This window comes from Phyllostomus discolor, chromosome 4 (assembly GCF_004126475.2).
Source record: "Phyllostomus discolor isolate MPI-MPIP mPhyDis1 chromosome 4, mPhyDis1.pri.v3, whole genome shotgun sequence".
Classification (NCBI taxonomy): domain Eukaryota; kingdom Metazoa; phylum Chordata; class Mammalia; order Chiroptera; family Phyllostomidae; genus Phyllostomus; species Phyllostomus discolor.
This window is the reverse complement of record NC_040906.2, coordinates 97,285,599-97,299,246: the sequence shown is the minus strand read 5'-3', so window position 1 is coordinate 97,299,246 and position 13,648 is coordinate 97,285,599. Positions and strand designations below refer to the sequence as shown.

Here is a 13,648-nt window from a genome sequence, read left to right as displayed (position 1 = left end):
ACCCCAACCAGACTCGTGGGGATGAGGAGGTCCCCATTACTGGTACTGAGTCACCTGGCACAGTCCAGTCAACTGTTAATGTGAGCTTCCTGCTTGCTTCTTGGTGCTTAGCTTAGAGTTGACAAGAAGTGTGGTTTAAGGAAAACATAAATAAAGGTGGGTTTAAAATTAAGTCTTGGTTCTGCCAATTTCTTGCTGTGACAATGTGAGCAAAAGCTTTAACACACCTGAGCCTCAGTTTATGATTCTGTAAAATGAAAATAAACCATTGACCTCATGCCATTTTGTGAGGATTAATAGAGGCAATATATGTCATGTCCAGCATAATACTTGGCACAAAGCAGGTGCCTAGTCAAATGTTTTCTACTTTGTTTTTCTTCTTTCCTTCTTCTTTCCTCTTCCCATCCTTCTTTCCTTTCTACCCTTCCTTCTTTTTCTTCCTCACATGTGATCTTCAGTTTACCGGGGCCTCTCATGTGAGTCTAAGTTAACAGCTTCTGTTGGTAAGTGCCACTTTCCAGGCCTGAGATTCAGCTTCAAAAGCTTGAATGTAGACCTAAATTTTCCCATCAGCCTTCAGCCTTCCTTTCTACCCGTGGGGCACTCTCTAGCAGAGATCATGTCATTAGCCCCAGGTTCTTAGGTCTCATCTTTCTCCAAAACAAATAAATTTAGCTTAGGGGAGAGTAATGGGGTAAAAATGAGGACAACTATAATTGAACAACAGTAAAAAAAATTAGTTTACCCTGAGACTACTTTTGTCATCTTTTGGGTAACATTGCCAGTAAGCAGAAAAGTTAGGCCTGTACAGTAGATGCCCAATAAATACTTGCTAAATTGGATGTACGATGGCTAAGTTCTAGGAGCTCATGGAGTATGAGATACAGATTATGAACATCAGGTATTTTGGGAACCACGTTAATCAAATATATCAACAAGCCTGGCTTCTGGAAAGACAGCCAGGTGTTGGGTTTAGAGCTTGAGCTGTAGAATCATATTGGCTCTTCTCTCTGTCTTGTAACAAACTTCTTAATCGCTCTAAGCCTAAACTTTCCAATGTGTTAATGGGTGAAAGTAAGGTGGTTTTGGAGTAAATGAGAAATGGCTTCTGAGGCACTTAGTTCAGAGTTGGTCATACAGTAGGAGGGACAAAACAATGGTTAGTTCTGAGATGATCTGGAAAACTCCTATTGTAGGCTGAATTGTGCCAACCACCCACAATTCATGTATTGAAATCCTGACTCCTTGTACCTCGGAATGTGACTGCATTACAGTGTATAGTCTTTAAAGAGGTAATTATGTTAAAACAAGGTCAGTAGAGTGAGCCCTAGTCTAATATGACTTGTGTCAATAAGAAGATTAGGACACAAATGTGGACAAAGGAGAGACCACGTGAGGACACAGGGAAAAGACAGCTATCTGCAAGCCAAAGAGAGAAGTCTCAGAAGACATCAACCCTGCCAAAATCTTCATATTAGACATCCAGCCTCCAGGATTGTGAGCAAGTGAATTTCTTTGCTTAAGACACTTAGTCTGGGTACTTTGTTACGGCTGTCCTAGCACTGCCCCATGCCAGACTGTTTCCCACTCAACCTGGGATCTTGAGGAGAACCCTGCACTCAGCCTGGGCTCTGTCAGTGAGAGTCTGATTGGATTTAACAAACCAAAAGTGTTGTTTTGGGCCCCTTGTCAGCATCTTTAAACATCTTTGACTATTTTCTCAGTGATTTTGCCATCTACCTGGTGGGAGTCTTCTGGTTTGCTGGAAATCAGGACCTTGTTGTTCCACCTGTCTTCTTGGATTCTGACCTACTGCCTTGATGACTAAGGTTTGTCACTAGATCCCTGATTACTTTCCAGGCTTTGATGGCCACAATGCTTCTATGGTTGAGGAGTGTGATGAATGTGCAGTTGTAATGTTTATCTTGCATGGTGGGTATAGTTAGTAAAACTGTGTCCGTGCTACCCATGGACTCAGAAGGAATTGAGGCCCACTCGGGGTTGGTTCCTGAAAAGTGGGACATTAGGCATTTGGTTTGTTTCTCTTTAACTCCAAGATCTTCCCATTGCTACACAGAGCCTTCCTGGATCTGACCCTTGACTTTTCCTATGACCACTAGAACTTACCAGATCATTCTAATAGATGGCTTTGCATTCCCAGAGCATAGTTTCTTGCCTTGAGATCATGACCCAACATATGCCCCCACATGGTCCCATATTGATCAGCTATTGCCTAAGGCAGGGGTGTCAAACTTATTTTCACTGGGGGCCACATCAGCCTCACAGTTGCTTTCAAAGGGCTGAATGTAATTTTAGGACTGTATAAATGTAACCACTCCTTAACAGTTAAGCAAGAGCTCGGCTCTGCCACTGGGCAGAAACAAGGTGCCAGGCCAGATAAAACAAGGTGGAGGGCTGGATTCAGCTTGCTGGCCTGTGTTTGCCACCTGTGGTCTAAAGAATCTCTGTGCTATTGAAGCCTATACCTCAGTGTGTGGATAAAGAGCAGCATAAGCTGACAAGCTCTGTCAGGGAGTTAAAAGAAGATCATATTGCTATTCCTTGGACACTGAGCTTCTTAAACCTGCCTCTTCTATGTAGTCATATTACCAGGATACATGCTGAAGTTTTATAAGTGGAAGAGAGGAATTTATGTCATGAGGTCTGAGAATTCCTAGGTGGTCTTGATGACTATGCCATGTGTCTTGTATAAGTTTGGATTTCCTTATAGATGAAGCATTCTCAGTGTTATGCATGAAAGTGGCTCGTAAGAGTAAGGCAAGAAGTCAGGACTTGGACATTTGAAATAAATTTGGAGGTGTAAGAGCAGAATAGAGCCAGGAAAATATATAGGAGTCAGTAGGCAAGTCAGATTGGGCAACCACTTGGGCAGCCCAACACAGGAGCAATTGTACTAAAAAGTAGTGTGTGACCTGCACACATTGTTTTATTGACTTGCTGGAAAATCATTAATTGTTTCTTGCCTCAGTTTTCCTTTTTAAAAAATAATAGTTTGGACCAGTCAATCTCTAAATTCTGTTCTGTTTCTGTTTTTCCAGAATGCTAACCTGTTTTGAGTACCAGTGTCAGAGCATGGTGGCAGTTCAGCTCACAGGTACAGGGTATCAGCAACATTAGGGATTTGTCATATGAAACCGACTTCTTTTCTAGAAGAAAAATTCTCTTTTGTATAATTTCTGGTAATGCTAGAGCAGGTCAAGGCCCAGGTGTAAGGGCTGGTTTTGGAGAACACCTTTGGGAGCATAGGTGACTCACGGATACTCATTTCACAGCACCCTAGTTAAACTCATGACCTATTGGAACTCACGATAGGGGGTCTTCAATGCCTTTGAAGCTTTGGCACTGGATTAAACTTTGTCAAACCATGAATCAAGGCTCTGGGATAATTTTACTGCAGATTATGGTTATGTGTGGAACTTTCTGCTGTAGAATGACACAGTGGAGACTGACTATATGAGAAAATTTTTTTTCTGAACTGGTAAGATAGAGTGTGGTGATATAATAAAAAATGAGCCATTGGTGTAGGGCAGACCAGTGAGAACCTTCCAGCTAATTCTCACTGTGTGTGTTTGCTGGGGAGAGTCTTCTTCCTAAATCACCTTCCTCAATCCTCTTGGTGGCCCCAAAATCTAAGATAGAATGTTGGGCAAGACAAAAGCAGAGTGCCACCCAAACCTTCAGCATGGTCTTCCCAACAGTTTTCAATTTCAACTATGTATTGAAACAGATGGAATTATACCGTCTCTCTCAGGACCAGCTACATAATTTGCCAGGCCTGAAGCAAACTGAAAATGTAGGGCCTCTGGTTCAAAAATGACAGATTTTAAGATGGTGTCAGCATAGTGTTAATTCAGGTCCTCTCTGAGCAGGGCCTCTGTGTAGTTGTACAGGTTGTGTGTCCATGAACAGGCCCTCATCGTTTCTCCCAATATTCTCCTCTGCCTTCCTGCAGGCAGAGCCTGTTCACTTGGGGTGCTGGTTTTAGTCTGTGAGCTATTGGACAAATCTACCTAAGTGACTTGCAAACACCATTCTTTCCCTTGTGTCATCTTGTTATGAGCTACAGGCGATTTTATTGAGGTGGGGAAAATGCCTCAGAATAAATTCGATGATGCTGTCTAGGCCACATATTCTGTTGAGAGGCATCCTCAGGATGTCAAGATCCTCCTAGATATTTTGACTCTAAACCAGAGGTTCTTAATGAGGCATGAAAATCAAGATTACTTGAGATGCTTTTTCAATATATGTGATTTAGGGATTCTAAATCTGTAAACCAGTTTACATGTACTGTTGATAAGTCTTCTCAGAAAAACATTGTTAAAGAACCACTTGAAAACAATTCCATTTATTTGTTATTTTATATACCTTATATCTTATTATTATTTTATTTTTGAGACATATATGCATGTATATGTGTATATACACTGGCCCCTCCCACCCCACTCCTTGAAGCTAGAAGCTATTTAAACTGACATTTGTTTCAGAATGCTTTAAATTGCAGTTAGGCTAGCAAATTTTTCTGTGGTGATGATTATCTATTTTGACTTGGAGTGAATTTATTTGTGACTGGATCTAGTGGAGGTCACAAACTAATTATTGCAATCAACCAAGAAAAATAAAGGGAATGAGGAAATGCCATGAGTATTGACAATATTTATTGTAGCATATGGCTAATGTATAAAGAGGTAATAGAATGATGTTTCTCAGGGGATCATTCAAAAGCGAAATTACTTAAATTAACTTTTCAGGCAAACCGAATTATGCATTATAGCCCCTCCTGTAATGTTATACAAAGTCAATGTTTATGAAGAGTAGCATTGGTTGCTATAAATCAAGCTTTTCATAAGAACTGTTGTATCTGCAGGGATTTTCTTTCTCTTTGTATTTTTGGCTTTTAGATGAATGAAGAATTTTCTCAGCAAATTATTAATTACTCCTGCTTGCCTATAGACTTGAGCTCACTGTAGTTATGTAGGAGTCAATGGTATTCAAACTGCAGCATTTGATGAAGTAATTGGCTGCTTCTGGGGCCTCTTTCAGCTGCCCTGGGCGTGCTTCACATGTAAACGACTGCCAAATGAATTCTTTCGACATTCCAGCCAATTAAAATACATTTAAAGTGCAGCTGGTGGAGAGGCAAGCGGGGCGATTGTGCAGAGAACTTCAGGGCACAGAGACAAAAACAAACTTTGTGGAACCCAGCTCGGGCAGCCCAGCCAGGCCTTTCGGGGGCAATGGAGAACGTCACAAAAAGCTATCATTTGCTGCTGTCAAAATCAAAGATGACACTCTGAGCACCACCTTAAAAGACACAAAAGGCGAAAGCATGTTTGTCAGGGTGTCAGTTTTCTCCCCTTGCCTCTTGAAACTCTGTGTGTTGGCCCGTTGCCCAAAGTAGTGCTGCATACAAATATTGACAGAACACAGCGGTGTTTGTTAAACCCGGCCTGGGGAAGCCAGTGATTAAAACTCTTGAAGGAAGATCTGAAAACCCGGGAATTCTCCTCAATAGATTAGAACATTGACCGAATGAAAGAGAAAGCACTGAGTGGGCTAAAGTGAAACTCACCGTCCTGTCTGCTATGCCTTTTCGGTAAGGACAGAATTTTCTTTTCTCTTCCTTTTTTTTTCTTGAATGTCTGTTGGTGTGAAGGAAAGAGTGTCCAACGTGCTAAGTGCTCTGCTCCTGAGCTCTGATGTGCAGAGCGCAGGGTGTGCCTGTGATTTTTCTGCAGGATGTGAGGGGATTGCACTGTGTAAGTAGACACAGCATACCCAGCACGTGGAGTCTGCCAGTGCTTTTCCAGAATTCAAAACAATCCGTTTTTAAATGTTTGCTTTTGCTGATCTGTTCTGATGTTTGCTGTCTATGTCCAGGTGTCCCAAGATTGATAGCAAATAGACTCAGCCATTGAACGAATAGTAATGATGTACATGCATCTTTAATTTTTATTTTCATTTTAAATGTTGTCTGGTTCATTCTGCTGCCAAACCCACACCTATGCCTGTGAGAAGTTTTTCTTCCTCCTAGGTTAACATTCAACCAAACACAAGAATTCTGTTTTACTAAAGCACATCCAAAATGTTTTGAAAATGCCTTGCTTCATCTTGATTTTCATTGGAGAAGCTGCTAATTGGGAATTTTTCTGAATCACTCCTTTCTTATACTTTAAAGAGGCAGCTGCAGTGGTACTGTCTCTGTTCTGCAAGCTCAATAATATCCAGCTCTGTGGGTCCTGCTCAGATGCCTCTCTGAGAAGTTCCCGAGAAAGCTAAGTAGAAGTATGGCTGAGCAGAGACATTGATTCCGACCCATCAGTTTGTCTACGAAGACGTACAAAGTTCTGATTGTTTCCTACCTCAGCTTGTCATGGTTGGCCCTTTTGGCTTCACTTTTGTTCATTGCAAACAAGAATCTTGCATATTTCATGGTGAAGGATCACATTGCAGTGTCCTGAGCTCAGTTAAATGCACTTTATTAATCTTTAATGTGCCAGTAGCTCTGAGGCTATGCCAAGCTGAGACTTTCCAAAACTCTTCAAGCTACCTGCTGCCAAGATAAACAGTGGTGGGCCCAGAAGGGATATTTAAAGAAACTTGCAACAGCAAAGTTTTACCCATTAAGTTTGTCATGAGTCAATGAAAGAAATCTTAAATAAAAAAAAGATTTCAGAAGGCACTGCTTCAGCTCTATTCCCTGCATGTGAGAGACCTAGTGGTGGGAGTCCATCCTCTTACACACACAGAGGTCTATGCTCTGTGCAGGGAAGAGAATAAGGCTTTCTACTGTATGGGTGTCGGGTTGTGTTTATGAAATGGGTGCTGTGTGAATGGAGACATGTGTGGATGCAGAAAGCTTTCCTGCCTGTGGCAGTCTCTGAGCCCTGAGAAAAACAAGGCTACACATGTGGTGGGCTGCTTGTCCAGTACAACTATTTCAGGCATTCCAAAAGAGCCAGAGATGGGCGATGATCACAAGAAGTCCATTTGGAGAGAAATGTAACTTTGTACAGAAGAAAAATGGGGTGGTGTACCTCAGAACATTGGGCACTGGTGGTGACTTAATGACTCGGAGGACAATGTGAACCTGTGTTTGATTGACCAGATCCCGAAGCATGTAAGGCTGTGACCTCTTGGATTGCTCATCAGGCTGAGTGTAAATGGTGTCATCTCCATTCCTTGGGAATGCAGATAGTATACAAAAGGACCCTGCCTCAAACACAAGTCCTGTAAACAGAGATTTCATCTGTCAGGGTTGCTACAAGGAGAGCACTGAATTGGAGTGGGGGGAGCTCCAAGGTCCTTTCTAATTAGAGTCAATGATGCAAAGATTTTACAAATACATGCAGGCAATGATGACAGAGGATCAAGAATGAGGGATAGAATCAAATAAGTAGGTAGTTTAATTACTTTTAAAGTCAAGCCACCCTTCCTGTGGCCTAGAATAAGGGTTAACAACCTACAACCTATGCAGCACAGGCTAAAATCTTCATGTTTTATAAATAAAGTTTTATTGGAACAGATTATTTATAGCCTATACCCATTTCTGTGCCCCCACAGCAGGTTTGAGTAGCTGTAGCAGAGCACTACAGCTCTGCAAAGCCTAAAGCATTTACTATCTGTCCCTTTACAGAAAAAATTTGACAAGAAGAACAATACTTCTCAAACTATTTGTGGTGAAAGAGCAATTTATTTATTTATTTATTTACATTTTAATTCAATTTTTTATCCTCACTCAAGGACATTTTTTCATTGCTTTTAGAGGGAGAGAGGAAGGGAGAGAGGAAGGGAAAGACAAAAACTTCAGTGTAAAAGAGAAGCATTGGTTGGTTGCCTCCTGTATGTGCCTGGACTGAGGAGTGAACCCACAACTTAGATATGTGCCCTGACTAGGAATTGAACCTGCAGCCTTTGGTTATGGGATGACGCTCCAACCAACTGAGCCACACTGGACAGGGCTCGTTTTTGTTTTTTAAAAAATGACCAGTTTGTTATAGACTAATAATTTTATTAAGTATGGTAAAAATGTTGTCTGACTGTTGAAATATAAATTTTCTGCAAAATTTCTAAGCATTTGCTCTTAAATTTTGTGCTTATCTCATCATGGATCCTCAATAAATAGCAGATTCCTGCCTGTCAGTGGCACACTTTGAGCAGCTGTAGCACGTGCTTAGTTTTCTAGCCTCATTTATGTCATTTGTCCCAATCTCCAATTATGCTGCTGTTCTTTCTGAGGACTGAGCACAGTACATTCTTTTCCAAGTTTGGGAATGCCACCAATGTCTGCCTGACCTGGAAATCCGTGGCTCTAAATCTTTCCCTGACCCCTCTTTTCCTTTAGGTCTCTGCTTTAATTCACTTTGTCAAAGAGACTTTTTGACCATTCCATCTGAAAAATCTTCCCTCATCTTATATCACTTTTTCTTTATAGCACTTATTACTGTCAATAGTTGCCTTGTTTATTTGTCTATCTTCCTATTTATTATTTGTTTCCCTGTAATTTCCCTGTCTGATTTAGTAATTTACTTCAGACGGTTTAAGTAGAAAGGGATTTCACACTGGTTTTAGATGGCATTTGTATAATGTTGAAGTAGGGGAGCAGGCCGAACTGAGAAAGTGATCAGAACAATGCAACAAATTACCACTATACCACTCTGTCACTCATTGTACAAAGCTAGGAATCAGGAAGCTGCCACTGCCACTGTGAACTAGCTCATGATCACACTGCCTCTGCTGCCATGTCCTTCATCAAATGAGCATCTCTGTTTCATGAAATGGATGGGGCTAGGAACAGGATACTGGGAAATGGATGGGCCTAGGAACAGGATACTGGGAAGACTACCTGTAGGTGATAGTCTCATTTTTGAAACATACTTTGTGTTTCTAAATTGAAACATACATATGTAGCTGCAGTTAGCTCAAACATAATAGATTATTGGTTACACCCTAATATTATGATTTACTGAGGGCTTATTATGAGCCATACACTACATTAAGTGTTATATATGCATTAGCTCATTTAATCTGCAAAATATCCCAAAATGAAGTATGCATTATTTCCATTTATAGAGAGGAAGCAGAGGCTTTGACTAACAAAGTGACTTCCCAATGTCACAGAGCTGGTAAGTGTTGGATCCAGATTTAATCTCATGATTTTCTGAAATCTGTTTGTACCTTTAATCTCTAGTTATAATCCTATGTATAATTTATCTTTCTGATTATTGTTTTTTTTACCTAAGACTTTCCTCTTTTGTTTTCTTCCCAGTGGCTGGTTAATCTATAGCATTATCTTTTACACTTTGTGCCTTAGCAATGTGAAATCTAGTCATCAGGTCTAAGATAATAGTACAGGTTACTGGTCATCCTTGCCAAACAATTGCTAAATATTGTCAAAGAATTTGTGGGTCTATAGGCGAGAGTATAGAAAGGCTAGGAGAGAACTATATCTATAGTGATTAAGAGCATCAAAAAATTCTTTCAGGATAAAAATCCTAGAGGATAGGATATTTCTCTTATAATGGGAAGATCCTTCAACCTCTGCTATATGTCTGATTAAAAGTTTTAAGTTTCTGTGTCCTGTTCGGTTGCAATTCCACTTCACATTATCTTTATTACACACAGTAATAATTGTGACTTGTCATTTGATAAGATAAATAAAATAAGTTGAACATTATTTTTACATTAGAAATTTTAAAGAACTCAAAGAAACCTCTGAAGAAAGAAATTCTGGCAAGGCATGGGTTCCCAACAAATGTTACTGAACAATAACGTACGTGATTAGATAAACTATTTCAAGTCCTAATTCTAGTGCTTAAAAAATGCTAAGGGGACAGAGAGGAACTTCCAGAATGGTGAAGTAAAGACCTTTGGAAATCTGCTCTTCCATACAACCAGGAGAACACTGGTGAAAAATAATCGAAATCAACACTTTTTTAAAAAATGGGCAATTATGCAAGGTTTTAAAGTAATTTAAGGAACATTTATTCAGGAAAAAATACTGAATATCCTAAGAACAGTGAGCTGTTTTTCATTTAACTTGCCCCATTTCTATTCCCCCTTTCTGCAGCTCTGAGGAAGCATTCAAGACCAACAGTTTTGCCATCATGGTAACTGTGAAAACCAGTAGCCTAGCAGCCAATAGAGGGGGCAAAACCAATTTGAGCTCCAAAGAGAGCCTCATCCCCCAAGAACTGCCAGGATTTGACTTGTCTGGCAGCTTCCTGGGTACTCCCACATGCAAATTTCATTTTTATTTGACCTTATTGAAAATTTATTCAGTGCAAAGAACTTTTCTCCTGGGACTTGTCAAAAACAATCATAGCAGTTGTTTAACATTGCAGCTGACTGAGGCAGCAATAAAAGTTGGGGGAAACAAGATGCTAATCAAAAAAAATTAATGGGAAATGAGTTGTCTATTGGGGCTTTGAAAAGTGCATATATTTGTAGAAAATGTGCATGGAAAAAGTCATGCACATGTGCAGAGGTATGCACATTCTTAGGAAAGACCTGAGAAGACAGTAATCTCTCGCCTATGGCTGACCCTGAAGCTCTACACAAGGAAGAAATGAAGGTTAAGGAGGAGTTATGAGCAGCTGACAAACTGGAGGTGAAGCCCACTATGTACATAAATCCCCCCGCAAATGCTAGAATACTTATTGGTTAAAGGCATTTAAAAAAATATCTGCCCAACCATTAGCTGACCACTTAGCTAAGCACATATGACAAAGAATACAGACTCTATAGGATAGGATCAGGAAAGTCACTAAATAAATAGCAACAACATTAACAACAACAAACAGAAATAATAACATGCTATGGTAGAGGAGATCTAATTTCCAGAGTTGGTACATTATATTATTTTAAATGTCTCTTTTTTTGGTAAGGTCATGAGACATGCAAAGAAAAAAAATATTTGTGCCATACACAGGGAAACAAAAATCAGTCAAAAAGAAATTATCCTTGAGGAGGCCCAGACATTGGACTTACTAAACAAAGACTTTAAATCAGTAACCATAAATATGTCCAAAGAACTAAAGAAAATCATTTTTAAAGGAATAAAGGAAAATATGAAAACAATATCTCATCAAACCAAAACTATCAATAAAGAGATAAAAATGTATAAATAAATCCAAATTTGGACCTGAAAAGTACAATAACTAATGAAAAATTCACTAGTGGAATTCAATAGCAGGTTTGAAAAAGCAGAAGAAAGAAGCAAAAAAAAAATTTGAGATAGATCAGATGAGATTATGTAATCTGAAAACAGAAGAAAAACAGAATAAAGAAAAATTTGCAGAACCTTGGAGATCTGTCAAATACTATTAAGTGTATGAATATACATATAGTGAGAGTCAGAAAGGAGAGACAGAAAGGAGCAGAAAAATATGTTTAAAAATATAATGGCTGAAAAATTTACATATTCAGTGAAAACTATGAATCTACATATCTAAAAGTCTCAATGAATTTCAAGTCAGATAAACCCAAAGAGATTTACTCTGAGACATGTTAAAATCAAATTGTCAATAACCAAAGAGGGAATCTTTAAAGTAGGAAGAGAGAGGTGCCTTACTATATACAAAGAAGTCTCACTGATATTAACATCCAGTTTCCTATTGGAAATTATGGATGCCAGAAATCAGTGAGATGACATATTCAAAGAACTGAGGGAAAAGACTGTCAAACAAAAATTCTATACCCAGCAAAACAATTCTTTAAAAATGAAGGGGAAATTAGGACACTGACAGATAAGCAAAATCTCAGAGAGTTCACCACTAGCAGACCTTTGCTTCCTTAAATGACTAAAGGTCCTTCAGGATAAAATGAAAGCGAACTAGACAATAACTTGAATCCACACAAAGAAATAAAGGGCACCAGTTAAAATATAAAACAGTATACCCATATTGTTTGTTTATAACCCCCATTTTCCCCCCTTCCTGATGGAAAAAACACCATAAGATAAAGCCATAAGTATAAAACTATGTTGACAAACTCATGATGCATAAAAATATAATGTGTAGCCATAAGAGAACAAAGTAAAGTAGCTATATAGGAGTTCATGCATACTATTGAAATTAAGTAGGCATTAGATGGTTATATTAGATAACCTAGATGAAATAGATAAATTCTTAGATACAAAATACTGAAACTAACTAAAACACAAATGGAAAATCTGAATGGAATTTAACAAGTAAAATGATTGAGTTAATAATCAACAAACTTAATACAAAGAAAAACCTGAGCCAGATTTTTGGGGTAACTACCTGGTGAATTTTATCAAACATCAAAAGAAGAATTAGCACTAATCCTTCATAAACATTTCTAAAACATAAGAGAAGGGAACATATCCCAACTCAGCTAAATGTGAGAGCTAAAACTGTAAAACTCCTAGAAGAAAAACAGGAGTAAATCTTCATGATTTTGGATTAGGTAAAAGTTTCTCAGATATGACACCAAAAGCACAAGAGAACAATTAAGTAAATGGGAGATCATCCAAATTACAAGCTTTGTGCTTCATAGGATACCATCAAGAGAGTGAAAGGACAGCACACATAATGGGAGAAAAATGTTTGTAAATCATGTGTCTAGTAAGGAATTTATATTCCATACAATGGAATAGTATTCAACCAGAATGTGTGAAGACCTCTTACTACTCTATTATAAGAAGACAACTTATTTTTAAAAAATGGGCAAAAGATTCAAAATCATTTCTTCTAATGATATATATAGGAGCACTACTTTGTACCTACCAGGATGGCTATAATGAAAAAGAGAGCAATAACAAATGTTGACATGAAGGTGGAGAAATCAGAACCATGATATATTGCTATTTGGAATGTAAAATGATACAGCCATTTTAGGAAAGATTTGGCAATTCCTCAAAATGTTAAATATAGAGTTTCCATATGGTCCAGCAATCCTCCTAGGTATATACCCAAGAAAACCATAAACATGTGTCCATACAAAAAAATTTGTATATGAGTGTTCTTAGCAGAATTATGCATAATTATCAAGAAGTAGGAAAAATCCAATATCTTTTAGCTGAGAAATGAATTTAAAAATATGGTATATCCAAATAGTTCAATATTTCAAGTCACACAAAGGAATTAAGTACTGGTGCACATTACATGTGGATGAGCCTTGGAGACATTATGCTAAATGAAAGAAGACAGTTACAACAGGCCACATATTATATCATTCCATTTATATGAAATGATATACAGGGCGATATACAGAGACCAAAAGTAAATTAGTGGTTGCCTGGGGGCCAAGTTAAAAGGAGATTAGAGAGCCACTGGTCATGGGTATGGTATTTCTTTTTGGATTAGTAAAATGTTCTACAATTAGGTAGTTGTGATGATCACACAACTCTGAAGATACTAAAGACTACTAAATTGTTCTTTTTGAAAAAGATAATTTATTGTATATGGATTATACCTCAATAAATCTGTTAAAAATGCTAAGGGGAGAAACCAGAGTGACTGGGAACCTCGGAGTCAAGTTAACTTTACCAATTTTTGAATGTGAGGCTAGAGTGCAAATAGAGTTCCATCTATCACAAGTCAAATATTTTAAAGTTGTGAATCAAGCCAACACAGTCTTAAATATGTTCTATTTTCCTGCTTTGACA

General features: G+C 38.5%; 1 protein-coding gene across 2 annotated transcripts in view; it reads left to right on the top strand.

Annotated features, from left to right (window-relative positions):
* The first annotated feature begins 5,241 nt into the window (after positions 1 to 5,241).
* NCKAP5 (NCK associated protein 5) overlaps positions 5,242 to 13,648 on the top strand; it is a 1,018,052-nt gene continuing 1,009,645 nt past the window's right edge. The window contains exons 1-2 of one of the 2 annotated variants that reach the window (XM_036025026.1): positions 5,242 to 5,614; positions 9,091 to 9,143. The gene's annotated coding sequence lies outside the window, so the exon portion shown is untranslated. The remainder of the gene's footprint in view (positions 5,615 to 9,090; positions 9,144 to 13,648) is intronic. The other variant, XM_036025027.1, reaches the window with a different exon arrangement.